Raw genomic sequence first — 21395 nt, forward strand, 5'->3', positions numbered from 1 at the left:
AAACTTATCGCATTTCTTCCATAGTATTGGTCCTACCAAATTTACATCTATATATGCATGATGACTCTGTCTCAGCTATCAGTGGCCTGGATCTCAGAGGTCACTTCTAGGGCATCTATTTTCTGTGCTGGCTGCAAAACTCAGGGCGACTTTGGGATATGGAAATATATATATAATCTATACTCAAAAGACTATTGTCTCTAATCTTTTTTTAAATAGTATTTTATTTTTCCATGCAAAGGAGTTTCCAATATTCACCTCTGCAAAACCTTGCATTCCAAATTTTTCTCCTCTCTTCCCTCTTCCCCTTCTCCAAGTCAGTAAGCAATCCAAGATAGGTTAAACATATTTCTATATTCAGCATTCTGTTCAAGAAGAATCAGATCAAAGGGGGAAAAATACAAGAAAGAAAAAAAATTTATATATAATATAATAATAGAAAAAAAAGCAAGCAATCAACAATAACAACGAATGTGAAAATACTGTTGTAATCCACATTCAGTTTCTATAGTTCTCTCTCTGGATGTCACAAGTCTATCTAATCTCTTTCTCTAATAGCTAAATTGCACAGTGAGTGGAACTTAGGCCTGGAATCAAGAAGACATGAGTTCAAATTTAGCCTCAGATAGTTACCAGCTGTATGAACCTGGGCAAGTCATTTAGTTCAGTTTGCCTCAGTTTCCTCTTTTGTAAGATGAGCTAGAGAAGGAAATAGCAAACTACTCCAGATCTTTGACAGAATCCCACATGGTGTCACAGAGAGTTGGACACAACTGAAATGCTTAACAACACCAGAAATAAAGGAACAAACACTGAGACAAGCAAACAACCCAGCTGTATTCACAAGCCATATGTTAGCATCAGTTGGGAGAGATTCTCCCTCCCAACATTGTCTCTTACCACACACTGTCAGCGAAAGAATTCAACCAAAGCATGTGCCAAACAGCAGAGAGGCTTTCTCATTGTTCGTGCCTTTTGAAGATACTTCTAGAGCTAGACAGTCAATCAAAAAGGCCTTTCCTAGCTAAGTGGTTAGAAGACTGGAACCAGTTATGTATGTAATGTCTATTCATGCTCAAGTCTCTCTAAGTCACTTTCATTGTACATCATCAGGCCTCTTCCAAAGACAAACCCCACAGGCTCTTCCACCTGGGGTGGGGTCCACACCAGAGGTGGTCTGCACATGTGACAGACCTACCATTATACTTGTCATTAGCCTATAGGTCTAGAAATAAAAAAAGAATTGTGAAGTAGAAAAAGAACCAGAGCTGTAATTAGGGGAAGATGATTTCATTCTAGTACACTGAAATTTAGTGGGGTAGATATAGTAAAAGAAAAACATCTTCATTTAGCAATGAGATAGCAGCAATTAGTTAAATTAGGTGTTAAGGAAATAGCCAATGACAGGAATTGCTGGCAGTCCTACTTATCAATTACAGAAACATTTTAAAACCAGTTTATCATATGCTTAGCATAAACCCAGAGTTCTTAATTAACTCTTAGTTATGGACAGAGATTTTTTCTAAAGCTTACAGAGTTTCTAATTAAATTAGAGAAAAGATGGAAAACCAATACAGAGGAAAAAAATCCACTGATGAAAATAACTCCTTTAAAAGTAGAATGGATAAATGGAAAAGGAGGTACAAAGGCTCACTGAAGAAAATAATTCCTTAAAAATTAAAATTGAACAAATGGAAACTAATGACTTTATAAAAAACCAAAAAATAACAATCAAACAAAATTAAAAGAATGAAAAAAAAGTAGACAATGTAAAATATCTCATTAGAAAAACAATTGATCTGGAAAATAAATCCAGGAGAGAGCATTGAAAAATTGTACAACTTAAAGGCCACAATCAACAAAAGAGCCTTGACATCACCTTTCAGGATATTATCAAGGAAATCTGCCCTGATATTCTAGAACCAGAGGGTAAAATTGAAATGGAAAGAATCCACTGATCACTTTTTTAAAGAGATCCCCAAATGAAAATTCCTAGAGATATTATGGCCAAATTCCAGAGCTCTCAAGTCAAGAAAAAAATATTGGAAGCAACCAGAAAGAAATAATTTAAATATCTTGAAGTCACAGTCAGGATAACACAAGATTTAGCAGCTTCTACATTAAAGGATTAAAAGGCTTAGAATATGATATTCTGAAGGACAGGAGAGATATTCTGAAGGACAAAAAAGACAGCAAGAATGACCTTTCCAGCAAAACTGAGTATAGTCTTTAAAGGAGAAAAAATGGATATTCAATGAAATAAAACACTTTCAACTATTCTTGATGAAAAGACCAGAACCGGATAGAAAATTTGACTTTCAAATATAAGAAGCATAAAAAGATAAATGGGAAAAAGAAATCATAAAGGATTTAATAATTAACCTTATTTAATAATATATAATTTAATATTATATATTTATTATATATAATATTATAATTTAATAATAACCTTAATAAGGTTACTCTATTGACATTCTTACATGAAAAGATGATACTTGTAAGTCATAAGAACTTTCTCACTATTAGGACAATTAAAGGGATATATTTAGACAGAAGGCACAGGTGTTTGTTTAATGTGAAGAGATGATATCTAAATAAAATAAAATTGAGGAGTGAGAGATGAATGTACTGGAAGAAAGATAGAATGAGATAAATTATCTCATATAAAAGAGGCAAGATAAAGCTTTTACAGTGGGAGGGAAGATGGGGGAAGTAAGGGGTGATCAGTGAACCTTATTCTCATATAAAGAAGAAAAATCATACATACTCAATTGGGCATAGAAATGTCTCTTACCCTACAGGAAAAAATTTTGAAACAAGTTTCTCTGATAAAAGCCTCATTTCTCAATCATATATAGAACTGAGTCAAATTTATAATAGCCATTCCCCAACTGATAAATGATCAAAAGATACAAACAGTTTTCAGATAAGTAATCACTATCTGTAGCCATATGGAAAAATCACTCACTATTGATTGGATAAATGCAAATTAAAACAATTCTGAGCTATTACCTCATAACTCTTAGATTGATAAACAAGACAGAACAGGAAAATGACAAAAGTTGGAGGGGGTGTGGGGAAAATGAGACATTAATGCATTCTTGGTGGAATTATAAACTAATTTAACCATTCTGTAGAGCATCATTCATACCCTTTGAACTAGCAATACCACTACTATGTCTATATCTCAAAAAAGATAATATATAAAAGAGATATAATATACAAAATAATATAAAAAAGAGATAATAAATAAAAAGGAAAAGGATTTATATGTACAAAAATATTTATAGCAACTCTTTTCTGGAGGCAAAGAAGTGAAAACTGAGAGGAATGTCCATCGTTTGGGGAACAGCTAATTGTTCTATGTGATTATAAGGGAATACTATTGTACTATAAGAAATGATTAGAAGATGCTTTCAGAAAAACCTAGAAAGACTTCAATGAGCTGATGCAAAGTGAAACATTTTATGTACAAAGTAACAGCAATATTATAAGGTGATCAACTGTGAATGATGTAACAATTTTCAACAATACAATATTCTAAAACAACTCTGAAGGACTTATGATGAAAAATGTTATACATACTCAGAAAAAGAACTGATATCTCTGAATATAGATTGAAACATACTTTTTTACTCTTTCTTTTTCTTGAGGGATTTTTTGATCTGTTTTTTTTTTTTCACAATGTGACCTTAATGGAAATTTTTTGCATAACTACACATATATAATCTATATTGAATTGCTTGTTTTCTCAATGAGTGGGAAGGAGAAAGAGAAAAGGAAGAGAATCTGGAACTTAAAAACAAGTGCTAAAATTGTTTTTACATATAACTGGGGAAAAGTAAATACTAAATAAACATCTCAAAAATGTTCTAAGTAAAGTAAAAGAAATTATGAATAGATTTGTAAAAAATAATGAAGAGTGAAATAAGCAGAACATTGTACAATAAAAACAATATTGTTTTAAGAACAACATCTGATGGTAAGTGAAATGAGCAGAACCAGGAGATCATTATACACTTCAACAACAATACTGTATGATGATGTATTCTGATGGAAGTGGATTTTTTCAACAAAGAAAAGATCTAATTCAGTTCCAATTGATCAATGACGGATAGAATCAGCTACACCCAGAGAAGGAACTCTGGGAAATGAATGTGGACTACTTGCATTTTTGTTTTTCTTCTCAGATTATTTTTACCTTCTGAATCCAATTCCTCCTGTGCAACAAAAGAACTGTACGGATCTGCACACATATATTGTATCTAAGATATAATTTAACATGTTTAACATGTATGAGACTGCTTACCATCTAGGGGAGGGGGTGGAGGGAGGGAAGGGAAAAGTTGGAACAGAAATGGGAAAAATTACCCATGCATATGTTCTGTCAATAAAAAGCTATACTAAAAAGAACAACATCTGAAAAAAACAAAAATGAAGTTTAATAGTTTTGCAATACAAGTTTGTGATTTATGCTTACTATAAGTGAAATCAGGATTATTTAAAAAATTTTCAGGTTCAGTATTTTTGAAGAAAGAAAAACATATCTAGTATGTTTAGGATGTAATAATCAAGTTAAACTGTTAAACAATTTCAGCTTTTCTCAAGGTAGTTAGGTTGTAGGAGTGTTCTTAAGCAATAAGCAATCATCTTAAATATTGCTCTTATACCACATTATTTGGAACATTGTTTGAGATGCATGTTGGGAAACATACTTTTTTATAAAACATCTACAAAGGTAGCAATTTCCTTTAGCCAGTCTCCAGTCTGAGTTTCCCCTTTTTCTCTGTTCTGCTTTGTATTCTCTCCAGCACTAGCCTTCTGGTATGCTAAAGTCTCCAGTACCGGGCCTACATTCCAAGAAACTCAGCACCAATATAAATATTGTTAGTTATTGCTCTGACTTTTCCTCTTTCCTGGGTCATTGTCCCCTAAGTGTATGCCAATAATATCTATAATAGCTAACATTTTGCATAGCAATTTAAGATTTGCAAGGTCCTTTACATCTATTATTTCATTTGATTTTCAAAACAACCGGGTGAATTAGAAGCTAACATTATGCCCATTTTATAGATGAGGAAATTGAGGCAAAGAGAGATTAAGTGACTTACCTGGAAGGAATCATACAGCTGGTAAGTGTGTGAGAAAAGATTTGAATTCAAATCTTGGACCAGTTAGGAGGCACAGTGAATAGAGTGCTAGGCTGTCTCGATTTCCTCAACTGTAAAATAGGGATAATAATAGTGCCTCGCCCAGGCTTATTTTGAAGGTCAAATGAAATAATATTTACAAATGCTTAATACAATGTCTTTGATTATAAAATGATTTCTTATTCTCTTCCCCCTTCCTGGCCCTAAATCTAGCATTCTATTCATTATACCAGATGCCAAAATGGAACCAGCTCCTCTTTTTTTTTTCTCTACACTGTTTCCCTTGGTGATCTCATCCATTCTTCTAGTTCTTTTTATTATCTCTATACTTGTGCTTCTGAAATTTATATTGCCTCTGCACTGTATTCCAGCTCCACATATCCAAACATATAAAATTCAACACATCAAAAATTGAATTCATCTTTCTCCTTACTCCCAAATTCCCTATATTCTTGCTCCATCATTTCCCCAGTCATCCAGAATATCTTTGCCTCTTTCTTCTTCTTGGACATCACTTGGCAAATCCTCTTATTTCTAACTTCTAACTTCATACTATTTATTACAGCCATCTCATCCTTTCCACTTCCTCTCTAGATCAGGTTCTCATTATCTCTCACCTCTTGGTGCTGTTCCGTCATATCTGACTTTTCATGACCTCATTTGGGATTTTCTTGCCAAGAACATTGCTTTAAATATTACTATTTCCTTCTCCAGCTCATTTTATAGAGGAGGAAACTGAGATAAACAGGATGAAGTAACTCATCCAGGATCACTCAATTAGTAAGTATTTCTGAATAGATTTGAACTCAAGTCCTCCTGACTCCAAAAACCCACTGCTCTATTCACTGCACTACCTGCCCTCTCACCTAGACAACTGGAATAAGCTTCTCCCTGATTTACTGACTCCAGTCTCTATCTTCATCAATTCATCATTTAAATGGTAACTCAGAGTTGTCTTAATTTGCATTTCTTAAATCAATAGTGATTTAGAGCATTTTTCATATGACTAGAAATGGCTTTAATTTCATCGTCTGAAAAATTCTCTGTTCATATCCTTTGACTATTTATCAATTGATAATTGATTTATATTCGTATATTTGAGCCAATTCCCTATATATTTTAGAAATGAGGCTTTTATCAGAGGCACTGAATATAATCACTTTTCCCCTAGATTTAAAGCAGAATATTATTCATTGCTAAATGGGGGGAATTGTAAACTACTCCAAATCCAGAAAAAGTAGATATTATTGCATGGTGGAGTTGTAAAGGAAGGTTACATGAAAAAAAAAAACTTTCCCTTGAGCCAATTTATGAAAGTTAGATCAGATTCCCATAAGTGGAGAGGATCAGGAAAGAAACTTTAAGTAGGAATCATAGTGTGAGTAAAAGTATGGGAGTAGGAAACAACCAACGGTGTCAAGAGTTATAAACAGCTACCCTGATTGGAACAAAGAAGCTCTGGGAGATGGGTTGAGCACAAAGTAGGTCTCTGATATCAGGCTAAAGAATTTGAAGAAGGCATAAATATTTATTAAGAGCCTACTATGTGCCAAGTATATTTAAGAGGCTTATAGTAAAGGAATTAAGAATTCTTTCAAGCTCTTTTTATGTGTTGTCTTCCTCCATTAGGATGTCACTTCTTTGAAATGTAGAGATGTCTTGCTTGTATAATGGGGATCTGACACAAGGGCAGACTCCATCAGCTTCCTTAGCTGATGCAATCTCTGCAATTGTAACTTGTTTTTGATCCTTCTGATCACCTACCTGCACTTCTATAGTAAGTTTAAAAGTATAGTAAGTTTGTAAGTAATCAGTAGAAAGTAACAGCAGAAGGAAATAAGATTGCAAAGAGAAGCCTACAGTCTATGCCAAAAATCAAAGGAACACAATTTGCAAACTGTATCCTGTATTAACTAAAAATCACATCCTGATAGTATATGCTAAATCAGCAGAAACCATTTAGGCTTTATTGTTAGTATTGTCTGGTTCTATAATATATAAGGCCCAGCTAAACTCCAGATTTCCCCAGTAAGACCACTAGAATCCCAAATGGTACTAACAACTTTGAAATGATTTGGATATATTAATTTTAAAGTTTTGCTGACTATTATGAAATCATGTGAATATGTTAATAAACTAATTCCAAGGTGACATGAAATAGAAATAATTTGTGTTCCCCTCCTCCAAAAAACCCTATAAAGATGAAATCTCAAACTCTTCTTCCTGAAGTACTCCTCCATTTCCGAAGTTGTCTGTGCTGCAGAGTCTTCCCAATGCTAATCTTTGTTTTTTTAGGGGACTTTTTCCTTCACTGCCTGCCTTACTCCACCACCCCAGTACAGTAAAGTTGTCCTTTTTCTCTGTACTTTCTGTGCCATTTCCCTCTATGTCCTCTGTCCTTTGAAGCCTTCTTTCCCACAGCCAAAATGGTCTTTCCCAGAGTACCCAAAGAATTGGGTATACTTGCCCCATTTCAGAATTCCACAAGTTAATTAGCAATTCACTCATAATGACCTATAAGCAAAGTTTAGAGTGAGATTTAAGAGCATTTAAGGACATTCTGTAACTGATGCCATGTAGCCAGGAGGAACCTTTCCCCATTAACTGTAAGATTGGAGCCTCCTCAAAAAGGTCTATCAGCATCAGTCAATGGCTTCTTTGCTTCAGGACCCCAATTCATCAGAAAGACATTTCCTCAGTCATGTCTCATATAGATATGAATTTAGCAAGATCAATATTATGTATGAAGTTGTCTAAATTATGAGCCTAATCTCCCTTCTCCCCACAAAGAAATACAAGGGGGAAAGGGACTTTTTTTTGATATATCATTAAAGTTAATGTACCTTTGTAAAAGCCAAATGATTAAATCGAAGTAGTAGTGCATATTATTAACTCCTAATAATAGGATAGGGTAACTAGGTGTTCCAGTGAATAAAGTGCAAGGCTTAAAATTAGGAAGACCTGAGTTTAAATATGGTTTCAGACATTTTACTGTGTGATCCTAGGCAAGTTACTTTACTCAGTTTGCCCCAGTTTCTTCAACAGTAAAATGAACTGGAGAAGAAAATGGCAACCCCCTCCAGTAGCTTTGCCAAGAAAATCCCAAAAAAGATCACAAAGAGTAGCACATGACTAAAAACTATTAAACAACAATGACAGGGAGAGAGACACAGTCCAGGGGATTGAGCCAATGTTGGTAGAGACCATATCCTTTCAGGGATATGCCTCTGGAACCCTGAGAGGAAATGCAGCAGGTCTGGTTCTCAGAAAGAGCCAGAGAATACAGCTACACTTGCTTGTATTTTTAACGCAGCACTTAGACAATATTTAGCACCTGCTTAACATTCTATTCTGCATGTGAGCACATTTTTCCATATATTTGCTAATAGGCTGATTTCTGCATATGAACCAAGCCCATAAATAGACACATTCTAAGAGTTATGTGTTAATTTTTTCATACTCATTATCCTTATCATTAGCCTTACAATTGTCCTTGAATCCATTCTTGTCTCTTTCCTATCCAATTCATCCTCCAAAAAGAGGTTGTTGTATGCAGACCAGCCTAGATTTAGGTTTGGGACTAGACTGAAATTGTGGAGAACATGGAGACATGTCCTGGCTTTGAGAGAAAACATTCATAGTACCCGGGAGGGACCCCTGGAGAGAATGACAACTCTGGGAAGTATTAGGATATGCAGAGGATCCTGATCTTCAGTTTATAGTTTGCCTCCATAGAGAGTTGGGAAATTTCCCCTTAGTAAAGTCTATGTACTTTCTTTCTCAGTTGAGCTGAGATTTCTCACTATCAGTGGGAAAGCTCATTAATTCTGTGCACTGTTTTATATATCCTAATCTGTATAACTTCTTTGGTTTTTGTTTGCTATGTATATATATTTTTTTATTATAGCTTTTTATTGACATAACATATGCATGGGTTATTTTTCAACATTGTCCTTTGCACTCATTTATGTTCCAACTTTTACCTTCCTTCCCTCCACCCACTCCCCAAATGGCAGGCAGTCTCATACATGTTAAACATGTTAAAGTTTATCTTAAATACAATATATGTGTACAGATCCATACAGTTCTCTTGTTGTACAAGAAAAAATGGATTCAGAAGGTAAAAATAATCTGGAAAGAAAAACAAAAATGCAAGTAGTCCACATTCATTTCCCAGTGTCCCTTCTCTGGGTGTAGCTGATTCTGTTCATCCTTGATCAATTGGAACTGAATTGGATCTTCTCATTGCCGAAGAGATCCACTTCCATCAGAAATCATCCTCATATAGTATTGTTGTTGCCATGTATAACGAGCTCCTGGTTTTGCTCATTTCATTTTGCATCAGTTCATGTAGATCTCCCCAAGCCTCTCTGTATTCATCCTGTTGGTCATTTCTTACAGAACAATAATATTCCATAACATTCATATACCATAATTTACCCAGCCATTCTCCAATTGATGGACATCCATTCAATTTCCAGTTTCTTGCCACTACGAAAAGGGTTACCACAAACATTTTTGCACATGTGGGTCCCTTTCCATTCTTTAATATCTCTTTGGGACATAAACCCAGTAGTAACACTGCTGGATCAAAGGGTGTGCACAGTTTGATAACTTTTTGGGCCTAATTCCAGATTGCTCTCCAGAATGGTTGGATCCATTCACAACCCTGGTTGTGACTTTTGTTGTTAATTTTCTAAGTCATTAAAATAGTTTCTTGGAAGTCTGGTATTTTGCTATATATTTTAATAAATTGGGTTTGCTCACATTTGTGTAAGTCTTTTGTGTAGCTGACATTGGATGAGAAAGGAGTCAAGCCAAGGATATAAGCAATAAGAATTTATTAAATATTTATTATGTGCTAGGCACTATGCTAAGTCCTGGGAATACAAATATAATCTGAAAAGAAAACAGTCCCTGCCATCAAAAAACTTACAATCTAATGGGGGAGGGGAAGACAGAAAATGGGGGAAGGGAAAAGGAAATAGAGAACGTGCTTCTGCAGGAACTCTTTGGCAAAATACAGAAAAACCAACTAAAATCTCACTTAATCCTTACCACAATCTTATGAAACAGCTAATGAGTATTGTTGCATTTTACAGATGAGAAAACTGACATTCAGAAATGGGAAGTGGTTCATCCAATAGCATATAACAATTCTTAGCAAAACCCTACTAGTGCTCAGATCTTCCCATTCTGAGAACAAGACTGTTTTATGGCACCAGGAAGACTTGAAAGGGATGTGAGTGAGGGTGGGGTAAGGAAAGGAAGTAAAAAAAACAGCTTCATCCATACTCTCAAGTTTATCACTACTTTCTGCTTTATTAGAAAATAAGGGAGGGAAGGGAATAACAGTTTATAATTGTCTGGAGTTTAAAGACTTGTGAAGCAGGTAGGTGGCACAGTGGAAACAGCATCAGGTCTGGAGTGAGGAAGAATTGTGTTCAAATCCAGCCTTAGAAACTCATTAACAAGTAAGTGATTTGGGCAAATGACTTAATCTCTTTCTGCTTGCTTCATTTTTTTTCAACAGTAAAATGGGAATAAAAATAGTACCTATTTCTCAGGGTTGTGTAAGGATTAAATGAGATAATATTGGGGGATTTTTTGGCAGTTTTTTTTATTATAGCTTTTTATTTACAAGATATATGCATGGGTAATTTTTCAGCATTGATAATTGCAAAATATTTTGTTCCAATTTTTCCCCTCCTTCCCCCATCCCCTTCCCCAAATGGCAGGTATACCAATACATGTTAAATATGTTTAAAGTATAAATTAAATACAATATATGTATACATGTCCAAACAGTCAATTTGCTGTACAAAAAGAATCCAACTTTGAAATAATGTACAATTAACCTGTGAAGGAAATCAAAAATGCAGGTGGACAAAAATAGAGGGATTGGAAATACTATGTAGTGGTTCATAGTCATCTCCCAGAGTTCTTTCACTGGATGGAGCTGATTCAATTCATTACTGCTCTATTGGAACTGATTTGGTTCATCACATTTTTGAAGAGGGTCATGTCCATCAGACTTGATCATCATATAGTATTGTTGTTGAAGTATATGATGATCTTCTGGTCCTGCTCAATTCATTCAGCATCAGTTCATGCAAGTGAGATAATATTTGTAAAACATATAGCACTGATCATAATCCATAGTAAGCACTACATAAATGCTAGTTTTATTAAACTTTATTTTTTTAAAAAAAGTTTAAGATATCTCTTCATACCTGTCAAATTGGTTAATATGACAGAAAAGGAAAGTGACAAATTCTGGAAGGAATGTGAAAAAGTTGGGATACTAATGCGCCGTTTGTAGAGTTGTGAATTGATCCAAACCTTCCGGAGAATAATGCGTTCTCTTTGTCCTCATTATCAATATTAATTTTGTCTCAAAGAAATAAAAGAACAAGGAAAAGATTATATATGTATAAAATTATGTATAGCAGTTTTTTTGTAATGGAAAAGAATTAGAAATTGAGGGATGCTCATCATTTGGGGTGGCTAAACAACTTGGCGCATATGATTATGATGAATATTATTGTGCTATATAACTAATGATGAGGGGGAATGTATCAGAAAAACCTGGAAAAACTTAATATGGACTGATACAAAGTGAAGTGAGCAAAACCAATTATTGTACAATATTGTAACAATGATCAACTGTGAAAGATCTGATCAATCTTTTTTTTTTTTGCTCTGAGGCAATTGGGGTTAAGTGATTTGCCCCGGGTCATACAGCTAATTAGTTTAACACTTAATGTGTCTGAGATCAAATTTGAACTCAGGCCTTTCTGACTTCAGGGCCAGTGCTCTATCCACTGAACCACCTACCTGCCCCCTGCTAAATCTTTGATCAAGACAATGATACAAGACAATTCCAAAGGACCCATGATGAAAAATGTTATCTACCTCCTGAGAAAATGCAGATTGAAGCATATTGATTTTGTACATTATTTTTCAGGGATGGCAAGGAGAGGAGGTTGTTTCTTTTGCAACATTGCCAACATGGAAATATGTTTTATATGGCTTCATATGTACAATCTATATCAAATTGCTTGCCTTCTCAAAAAGTGGGGAATAGCATCAGGGAAGGAGAGAATTTGGAACTCAAATTTGTTTGAATAAATGTTAAAATTTATGTGTAATTGGGAAAATTTTAACAAAATAATATATACTAAGTATTCTTTGCTTAAAAAAATAAAGGTTTCATAGATTGATCAATCAATACTTATTAAATAGGTGCTATTTCTCAGCCATTTTGCTGATGGTCAATATAAAGAAAGACAAAAACACTCCCTGACCTCAATAAACCTAACAACATCAGCATACAATTGAATATATAAAGAAAAATAAACAAACAAAAAATCTTCATGAAAGAGCACCATGAAGCTTTGAACTTCAGTCACATGGTTTGTTTAAAAATATAGGTATATACATATTACATACATATGATATATGTAATATATGTTATATATATATATTAAATTTAACATGATCATAAAGCTGTTTTTTGTTTTTGTCTGCTGAACTTCTTTTCATTTTCTTCTGTGAGTTTTATTGGTGCTTTTTTTTTTTTTGCATCAATTACTTCCCCTATCCCTCATGTCTCCCCAATCTTCCTACTATAGAATCTCCTTCTTGTACAAAACATTTTCCCCAGAAAAATCCTGTGAGGGAGGCTGGATTAGAATTAATATTTACATTTTGCAGATTGAGAAATTGAGGATTAAAGGGGGAAGTGACAGACCTAAGTTTACATAGGTAGTAAATGTCAGGTGCAAAAGTAAAGCAAGAATCTTTACTGGGGTGAGGAGAGGAGGAAGAAGGCAGAATAGAGGAAATTGAAGGCTGACAAAGAAGTTGATTATCTGATATCTGGACAATTCATCAGATATATTTCAAATTATCAAATGACAGATGTTTAGAAATGCCATTCCTTGCATCTGGGGTATAGAAAGCCCACTCAACAATTATACATCAGCCCTGATTTCACTAATCATTTAGAGCTCTCCAGAAATAACAGACGGAATTAAAGATCTTAGTGGAAAATGAATGCATTTGGATGTCACTTGAAAAAAAAGAGCCCCTTCTGAGGCTCTTCCACACTGATTCTCCAGAAGCTCATGAACAAAGTCCTCAGTAATGCATCTCATTCCTGATAATGAGCACGTCTCCTTGTCTGATTTCTAGTGCCCCATCCCACTCTTCTCCATCCCTTTCATACCTTCCTCAGTTGGCAGGACCAGTCAAGAACTGAATGGGCGAGAATTGAAGAGTCAGCAAGTGTTATGCCTGCTTGGATAACCAAATTCTTTGGACCTTTAAGATCAGGCTCTTTATCCAAACCATGTCTGTCTTCCCCAGCTTGAGGAGGTAAATAGGTGAGAGAAGTTTGTCCCTTTTCTCTCTTTTCACTTGGGAGAATCTCATAGTTTCAATTATGATTTTTGTGCTTACAGCTCTTCATCCAGCACTAACCTCCATATTCCTATCTCCAACTGCTTATTGGGCCTCTAGGACTGGATGGCCTGTAAATATCTTAAACTCAGCATTTCCAAAACTAAATTCATTATCTTTCTCCCAAAATCCTTCTCTTTCCCTAATTTCCTCTTACTGTAGGTCGTACCAGCATTATCTACAGTTACCAGGGGTGGAAAGCTAAACATCACTCTTAACTCTTCAGTCTCACTCCCCTCTCATATCCAACTAGTTATCAAGTCCTGTTGTTTCTATCTCTGTAACATCTCTTATATTTATCCTCATTTCTGCTCTGATGCAGGCTTTTATCACCTCACACCCGGACTATTGCAATAGTCAGCTTTTTGACCTTCCTATTTCAAGTTTCCCTGCTCTAGCCCATTTTCCATTCAACTGTCAAATTAATCTTTCTATAGGACAGGTCTTACTGTATCACCCTCATAGTCAATGAAATCCAGTAGCTCCATTTCACCTCAAAGATCAAACATAAAATTTTCTGTTGATAACAACCCCCATCTTCACGCTTCTTATTCCATTTTCTAAGTGAAACCTTTCTCGATTAACCTTATTTCCAAAGTCTCTGCTCTATTGATTATCTCTATTTTATTTTGTATATATTTTATTTGTATTCAGAAATACAGTTATGCTCCCCCATTAGTTTATGAACTCCTTGAGATTAGGAATTGTTCTTTGCCTTTCTTGATATCTCTACCACTTAACCTAGTGCCTGGAACATAATAAGTGTTTGGCAAGTGCTGACCTTCCAAAATTGATTTTATCGAATATCTCTTCCTACATACTTCATGATAATAATGTGACACAAATTCAGTTGGAATATTGAATTAGATTTTTTTATTGTCTTTTCTACTATAGCCCACTGCCTCCCAGGAATGATCATGGGAAATAATAATAAGGTCATCTTCATGAGAGTGGCAGCTTCTTGTAAGGGACCCGTAGAAAATAAAGTTGATAGGTAGTGGAAAGTCTTGAATGCCAAAAAGTTATATTTGTATTGAGGCAGTAGAGCAGGATATATTGAGAGATTCTAACTTGCTAGTATAGCACTCTTCAGTTATAACCTAAGCATCCTGCTCTCATGGGTTAGATCTCCTGGAGAGGTAGCAACTCCAGTTTTAAGATACTCTGTGGCTCCAGATATGTATTGTGCCATTGGAAAGAGTAGAAACACATGAAGAATATATTAGAAGTATATACATGACACAATTCCAATCTTCAGCTTTCTAAAACCCCAATGTGTTTTACACATTATTATATCTTCATGCTGATTCTGTTGAATATATTATCTCTGCCAAGCAGGTCACTCAGTTAGGTCCCTCAATCTCTATAGCTCATCTCCTAGCAGGCAAACCTGACTTATAAAACTTCTGTGATATGGTCCCTTGGCAACCTTGAGTCCTGAATGGCCTTACTCTCTGTAGTGTTTGATCCCTTTGAGGTAGAACATTGCTGCAAGGCCAACGTCTTTGGGTAGCGTTGGCGAGAGGGGAAACAAATGCCCATTTTGAAGAGAGATTCCTTCTCAAGGATAGAGATCTCTAAGAGCCTTTCCAAATCTGCTTCTCTTCTTCCCTCACAGAACTCACACTCAAAGATGTATTCAGACTCCACTGGTCTGGCTTTTTAAAGAGCCATCAGGGAGTAAGAATGAGTGAAGAACTTCCTCTTATCTCATAAAAGGAGAAGAAAGTAATCTCATTATACTTTCTTTAAGATCTTGACACTTCATGGTCTTTTGTTACCTGCACCTCATACTATATTTTTTTCCTTGTTTACCTTTTATTTTTTAAAATATTTTATTTTTTTCCAATTATTTCATCAAATGAGTGTGGGGAGAAAGCAACTGATAAGGCAGGGATCTCCCAGCCAACTCCCAGAAATTATCTGGAGCTATATTTTATAGGAGAAGGAAGCTGAAGTCTAAATTCAAATTATTTTGCCAGGCTCTTCTGGAGCGTAATTAGCAGACATGGGACTTGAATCCAGGACCTCTAATTTTAAATACAGTATTCTTTCCATCATACCATACTGCCTCTAAAAATTAGTTATAACAAGAGGCAACTGATTTCAAACTGAAAGCCAAACTCCTGACATATTTACAATAAAATAAAGCTTCAGGCAGATCTGAAAAGCAGTAATTGAAATATTTTCCTCCTTTGTTTGCTAGAATATGCTTTAAGAGACAATTTAGCGTGGAATGAACCTCATTGTTTAATTGGCAGATCCTAAGCCAGAGATTTTGTTTTGTTTTGTTTTGTTTTTTTAAGCTTTTGTTTCCTGTATATTGCACAATCCAGTGGAGACAAATTATCTTCATCCCAATTAGAATCAAAGAAAATGGACTTGGCAGCTGTTTCTCCTTAAAGCTGGCTCTTTGGAGACATCCTGACTGTTCCTGAATCTACAGGGAAGTGGGGGATGGTGGGGGGGGGGGGGAATCCTAAGGCATCAAAGCTAAGAAGGACCTTAGGAATCAAATCTAACTCCCTAATTTTGAAGAGAAGGAAACTAAGACCCAAGGACAGAGAGATATTTTCTTTTGTTTGTTTGATTTTTTATTTTTAAAAATTTAATAGTATTTTATTTTTTCAAATACATTCAAAGATATCTTTCAATACTCACCTTTGCAAAACCTTGTGTTCCATATTTTTCTCCCTCTCCCCCATCCCAAGGCAACAAGCAGTACAACACAACACAATACAACACAACCTATTTAACAACAGGTTAAACATGTGCAATTCTTCTAATCATATTTTCATATTGATCATGCTATACAAAAAAAATCAAATCAAAAGGGAAAAAACAGAGGAAAGAAAAAAAACTAAGCAAACAAACAACAACAAAAGGTGAAAATACCATAATTTGATTCACATTCGGTCTCCATAATTCTTTCTCTGGATGTTGGCACTTTCATCACAAGTCTATTGGAATTGCTTTGAATCACCTCATTGTGGAAAAGAGGCAAGCCCATCACAGCTGATCATCATATAATCTTGTTACTGTATACAATGTTTTCTTGATTCTGCTCACTTCATTTAGCATCAGTTCTTGTCTTTCCTGAAATCAGCCTCTTCATCATTTCTTTTTTATTATAGCTTTTTATTTTTCAAAATGGATGCAAAGATAGTTTTCAACATTCATCCTTGCAAAACCCTGTGTTCATCTTTCTCCCTCTTTTCCTTCCCACACCCCCTTCTCCTAGGCAGTAAGTAATCTAATATAGTTTAAACATGTGCAGTTCTTCTAAACATATTTCCACATTTATCATGCTGCACAAGAAAAATCAGATCAAAAAGGAAAAAAAAATGAAAGAGGAAAAAAACAAGCAAACAACAAAAAAGGTGAAAATACTATGTTTTGAACCACATTTCGATCCCACTGTCCTCTTGGGATGCAGATGGCTCTCTCAAGCCTATTCATAAGTTTATTGGAATTGGCCTGAATCACTTCATTGTTGAAAAGCTGTTCATCACGTTATGGAATATTATTGTTCTGTAAGGAATGACCAGCAGGATGAATACAGAGAGGACTGGCGAGACTTACATGAACTGATGCTAAGTGAAATGAATAGAACAAGGGGATCATTATATACCTCAAGAACGATACTGTTTGAGGATGTATTCTGATGGAAGTGGATCTCTTCGATAAAGAGAGCTAATTCAGTTTCAATTGATAAAGCATGGACAGAAGCAGCTACACCCAAAGAAAGAATACTGGGAAATGAACATAAACTGCTTGCATTTTTGTTTTTCTTCTGGGTTATTTATACCTTCGGAATCCAATTCTCCCTGTGCAACAAGAAAACTGTTCGGTTCTGCACACATTTTTGTATCTAGGATATACTGTAACCTATTTAACATGTAAAGGACTGCTTGCCATCTGGGGTAGGGAGCGGAGGGAGGGAGGGGAAAAATCGGAACAGAAGTGAGTGCAAGGGATAATGCTGTAAAAAATTACCCAGGCATGGGTTCTGTCAATAAAAAGTTATTTAAAAAAAAAAAAAAGAAAAGAAAAGCTGTTCATCATTTCTTATAGAACAATAATATTCAATAACATTTATATACCATAACTTATTCAGACATTCCCCAACTGATGGGCATCCACTCAATTTCCAGTTCCTTGCCACTGCAAAATAGGCTGTGACAAACATTTTTTGCACATGTGGGTCCTTTTTCCTGAGAAATGCTTCCTTAAGGTTAAATGGTCACCTCAGTGGCAGAGAGAATTTGAATCCAAATCTCCTGACCACTAGTCCAAGCTTCTTTCCACTCACCACACTTGCCTTCTCTAAATCTGTCTTATTTTCTCTCAAACTCAATGGGATTGGCTTCTCTCCTCTCTCTCCTCACACCATCCTCTACCTCCTCTAGTCTTCCAGTCACAGCTAACTTTGGGAGTCAGGAGCGCCATCTAAATGTTTGGAGGTATTTTTGTTTGTTTTATTCTGTTTTGTTTTGGCGGTTCTTCGCTATATACATTAACTCCAGAGCAGATTTGTTGCAGGGAAGATAGAACTGTCTGAATATTGCATAAAGAGCTAGCTTTATCCATAAATAAAGCAGACAGTCACCCTGAGGCACGATTTGAGAAGATGCCAAATGACCTCCCTCCAACACATACAAAAGCATTCCCCTTGAATTTCCCATTATATTCAACAGAAATTTGCCAAGCACCTGCCATGAACAGAAAACTATGCTCAATTCTGGACATACAAAAAAGTAAATGACATAGTCTTCGCTCATAAGGGTGTTATAGTCTAGTTCAGGGTACAGATATTCAAATAGTATCATAGGGTATCAGAACAGAATCTTTATTAAAAATAAGCTTTTGGAAAAGGCAGTGTGGTGGGGATAGAGTTACTAGACATAGAGTTATAAAGATGTGGATTTAAATCCTGCCTCAGAGATATACTAGATATGTGATTCTGGGCAGGTTGCTTAAATTTTGTCAGCTACCTCTATAAAAGTGAAAATATTGTTCTTTTGGTCTGTTTCTTCTTTCATAATTGTGACTAATATTGCACATGTATATTCTTTATCAAATTTTAGGGAAAGAAGGAAGGGAGATGATGTATATAAAATACTTTGTGAAACTTAAAGTATATTGGAAAGATGAGCACATGTCATTACAGACAGTGAATCTTAATTCATATGTCATTACAGATTTCTGGAAACAGATTCCCCAAATCTCCATGTGAGTTCAAGGTAGGTAGCACCTCATAGTGTAAACTTCCCAGACTAGAATCCCTTTGGCCAATTCTTATGCATAGCACAAATAGAAAACAAATAAATATAAATATATACAAAATGCAGGGTAACTTCAAAGGCAGCACAGTAGCAATTGAGATCAAGAAAAACTACATTCAGAAGATGATACTTGATTTGCATCTTGAGGAAAAGAGGGACTTTATGAAGCAAAGCTAAGGAGTGAGTACATTCCAGGCAGGTGGATAAGCCAGTGCAGAAGGGATGAGAGGGGGATTTTCAGTAAGATTGGAAAGACAGGTTAGGGCCAAGTTATATAAGACTTTAATACCTCAACAGAAGAATTTATTTTTATCCTCCAGGCAATAGGGAGCTACAGGTGTTGACTGAGTAAGGGAGTCATGTAGTCAGAGAAACATCATAACTCTAGAGGTAACCAGAACCTCATAAACCATCTATTCCAACCCCTCATTTTACAAATAAAGAAACCAAGATCGGAACAGAAGTGAATGCAAGGGATAATGCTGTAAAAAATTACCCTGACATGCGTTCTATCAATAAAAAGTTATTAAAAAAAAAAAAAGAAAAAAGAAACCAAGAAAGGTAAACGACTTGCCTAAAAATAACATGCATCAGGACAGAGTTTAGCATTCATGGTCTCTAGAGCCATCCAATTCTTTCCTTTATGCAGCCTCCCTAAAATCATCATTAATCCAACTCTTAAAAAAAAAACATAACTGGAGTCCAGAAAGCAAAAGTGATGTGGGATCATAAGATCATTGACTTAGAGCTACATGTTTCTTAGAAGCCATTAAGTCTACCCCCCTCATTAGACAGTTGAGGAAACTAAAGCACAGAGAGCTTAAAGGACTTTTCCAGGATCAATCAGCTAAAAAGTAGCTGAGATGGGATCTGAAACTAGGTTTTTCTAACTCCAAGTTCAGTGACTTCACAAAAAAGTCACTGGATAAGATGGTGCCTCTTATCCAGGTATAAGTAGCAGAAGGGAAATACAAGATCAAGTTTTCTGGCTTGACGAAGCAGTAGGATACTAGAAGTATCCAAAAATTCAATGTACTATAAGCCAACTATGAAGTCAGCTATTTGGTACCTGAATTGAAAAAAAGAGTCAGTAATAAATAAGGATGTCTAAAATTCTGGTATTTAGAGTATTTTACAAAGATATTTATTATAAAGAAGGACTTAATTGAAATTGAGGATGGATTAAAGGATAATTCAAAGAATGGGAAATTTTGTCCATCTTGAAAGAATGAATTCTCTTGGAGAAACAGCTAAATGTTAACCCAACTAGGACAATCATGGAGGGATAGCATAAGGAGCCTTTAACCAATATTTTGGATTTATAAGTCGCCAAAAAACAAGAAACATCTCACATTCATACTTTATTCTATATTCCTCATTGCCCTGGGAGAAAGCCAGAAATTCCAAAGGGCAAGTCATTAAAGGATAGCAAACAATTGAGAGGTTGTAAACTGAAGAATAGGTCTAGATTGGTGAAGAGAATTGCCTAATAAGGGACAGAGCCAGGTTTTTTCCCCCAAGAACAACAATAAATTATGAAATAATGTACTGTAATAGATGAAGTTGTTAACTAGAGATCTTTACTTTGAGTTCTAGTTTTGGTTCAAACTGGCTCTTTTTTCTACCAGTTCCAAAATAGAATTGGCCACCATCTTTTGCAGGCTTGAAATCTCCTTCAAAAACAAGATTTGGCTCCAGTTTGGTTTGAAATCACACAGATTCTCAGGTAACGATTGGGTTGTGCTTATTTTTGTAATATTTGACAATTCTTCCAAGTCAGAATACACCCAGTCTAGTTTGTTCAGCACACTTTTGTCAAATTTTGCCTGTATCTTGTGATATTGGCAAAGCTCTTAAAGCTCAGAATAATTAATACAGGATCAAAACACAGTAAAGGGATCAGCGCAGTGTTTCTTTATACTACTGAAGAAATCCAGAGCACACTGATTGACAAATCTTCCTTTGCTTAAATATCACCTTGGATCCTTCTCTTCCCAGTGGCAAAGTGTAAATTCTTTTTGACTTTATCACACTGTGTGCCTTAATGATGGGCTGCAGTTTTTAGCTTAACGGAACAGACATTCACCTCCTGCACACTGAGGTCCTCCAAGGTAGGCAGCCCCACCACACCTGACATGGAGGGGATAGAAGAGCCCAGGGCCCAAACTATCTGCCCTGGCTGGGGAACCCGGGAGGTCTGCTTCTGTTCAGGCAGTCGTTGACAGGAAGTCCTCCTTATTTAACAGATGAGGCTTTTTGGACCCAAAGGAATTAAATGGCATGTCTAAGATGCCACAGTGTGGTGAGAGTAAAGGTTTCCCAGGGCCATACTCTGATTTCCAAGAGGCTCTGTCTGTACTGGACAGGCTTCCTAGTCATCAGAGCATAAGAAGGCCAGCCTACATCATGGGGGCTGGGCTCTTCAGGCTCAGGGGATATTTAAAGACCACACCTTGACCCGCCAACCAGATGTGTTTCATGTGGCGATGAAGCGGTT

The 21395-nt window shown here is 35.7% G+C and overlaps 1 pseudogene; it reads right to left on the reverse strand.

The window, feature by feature from the left end:
* The window catches only part of LOC127546762 (NADH dehydrogenase [ubiquinone] 1 alpha subcomplex subunit 8-like), a 65526-nt pseudogene extending 44491 nt beyond the window's left edge, over positions 1-21035 (reverse strand).
* Between the last annotated feature and the right edge of the window lie 360 nt (positions 21036-21395).

The sequence above is a fragment of the Antechinus flavipes genome, chromosome 2 (genome assembly GCF_016432865.1).
Source record: "Antechinus flavipes isolate AdamAnt ecotype Samford, QLD, Australia chromosome 2, AdamAnt_v2, whole genome shotgun sequence".
Taxonomy (NCBI): Eukaryota; Metazoa; Chordata; class Mammalia; order Dasyuromorphia; family Dasyuridae; genus Antechinus; species Antechinus flavipes.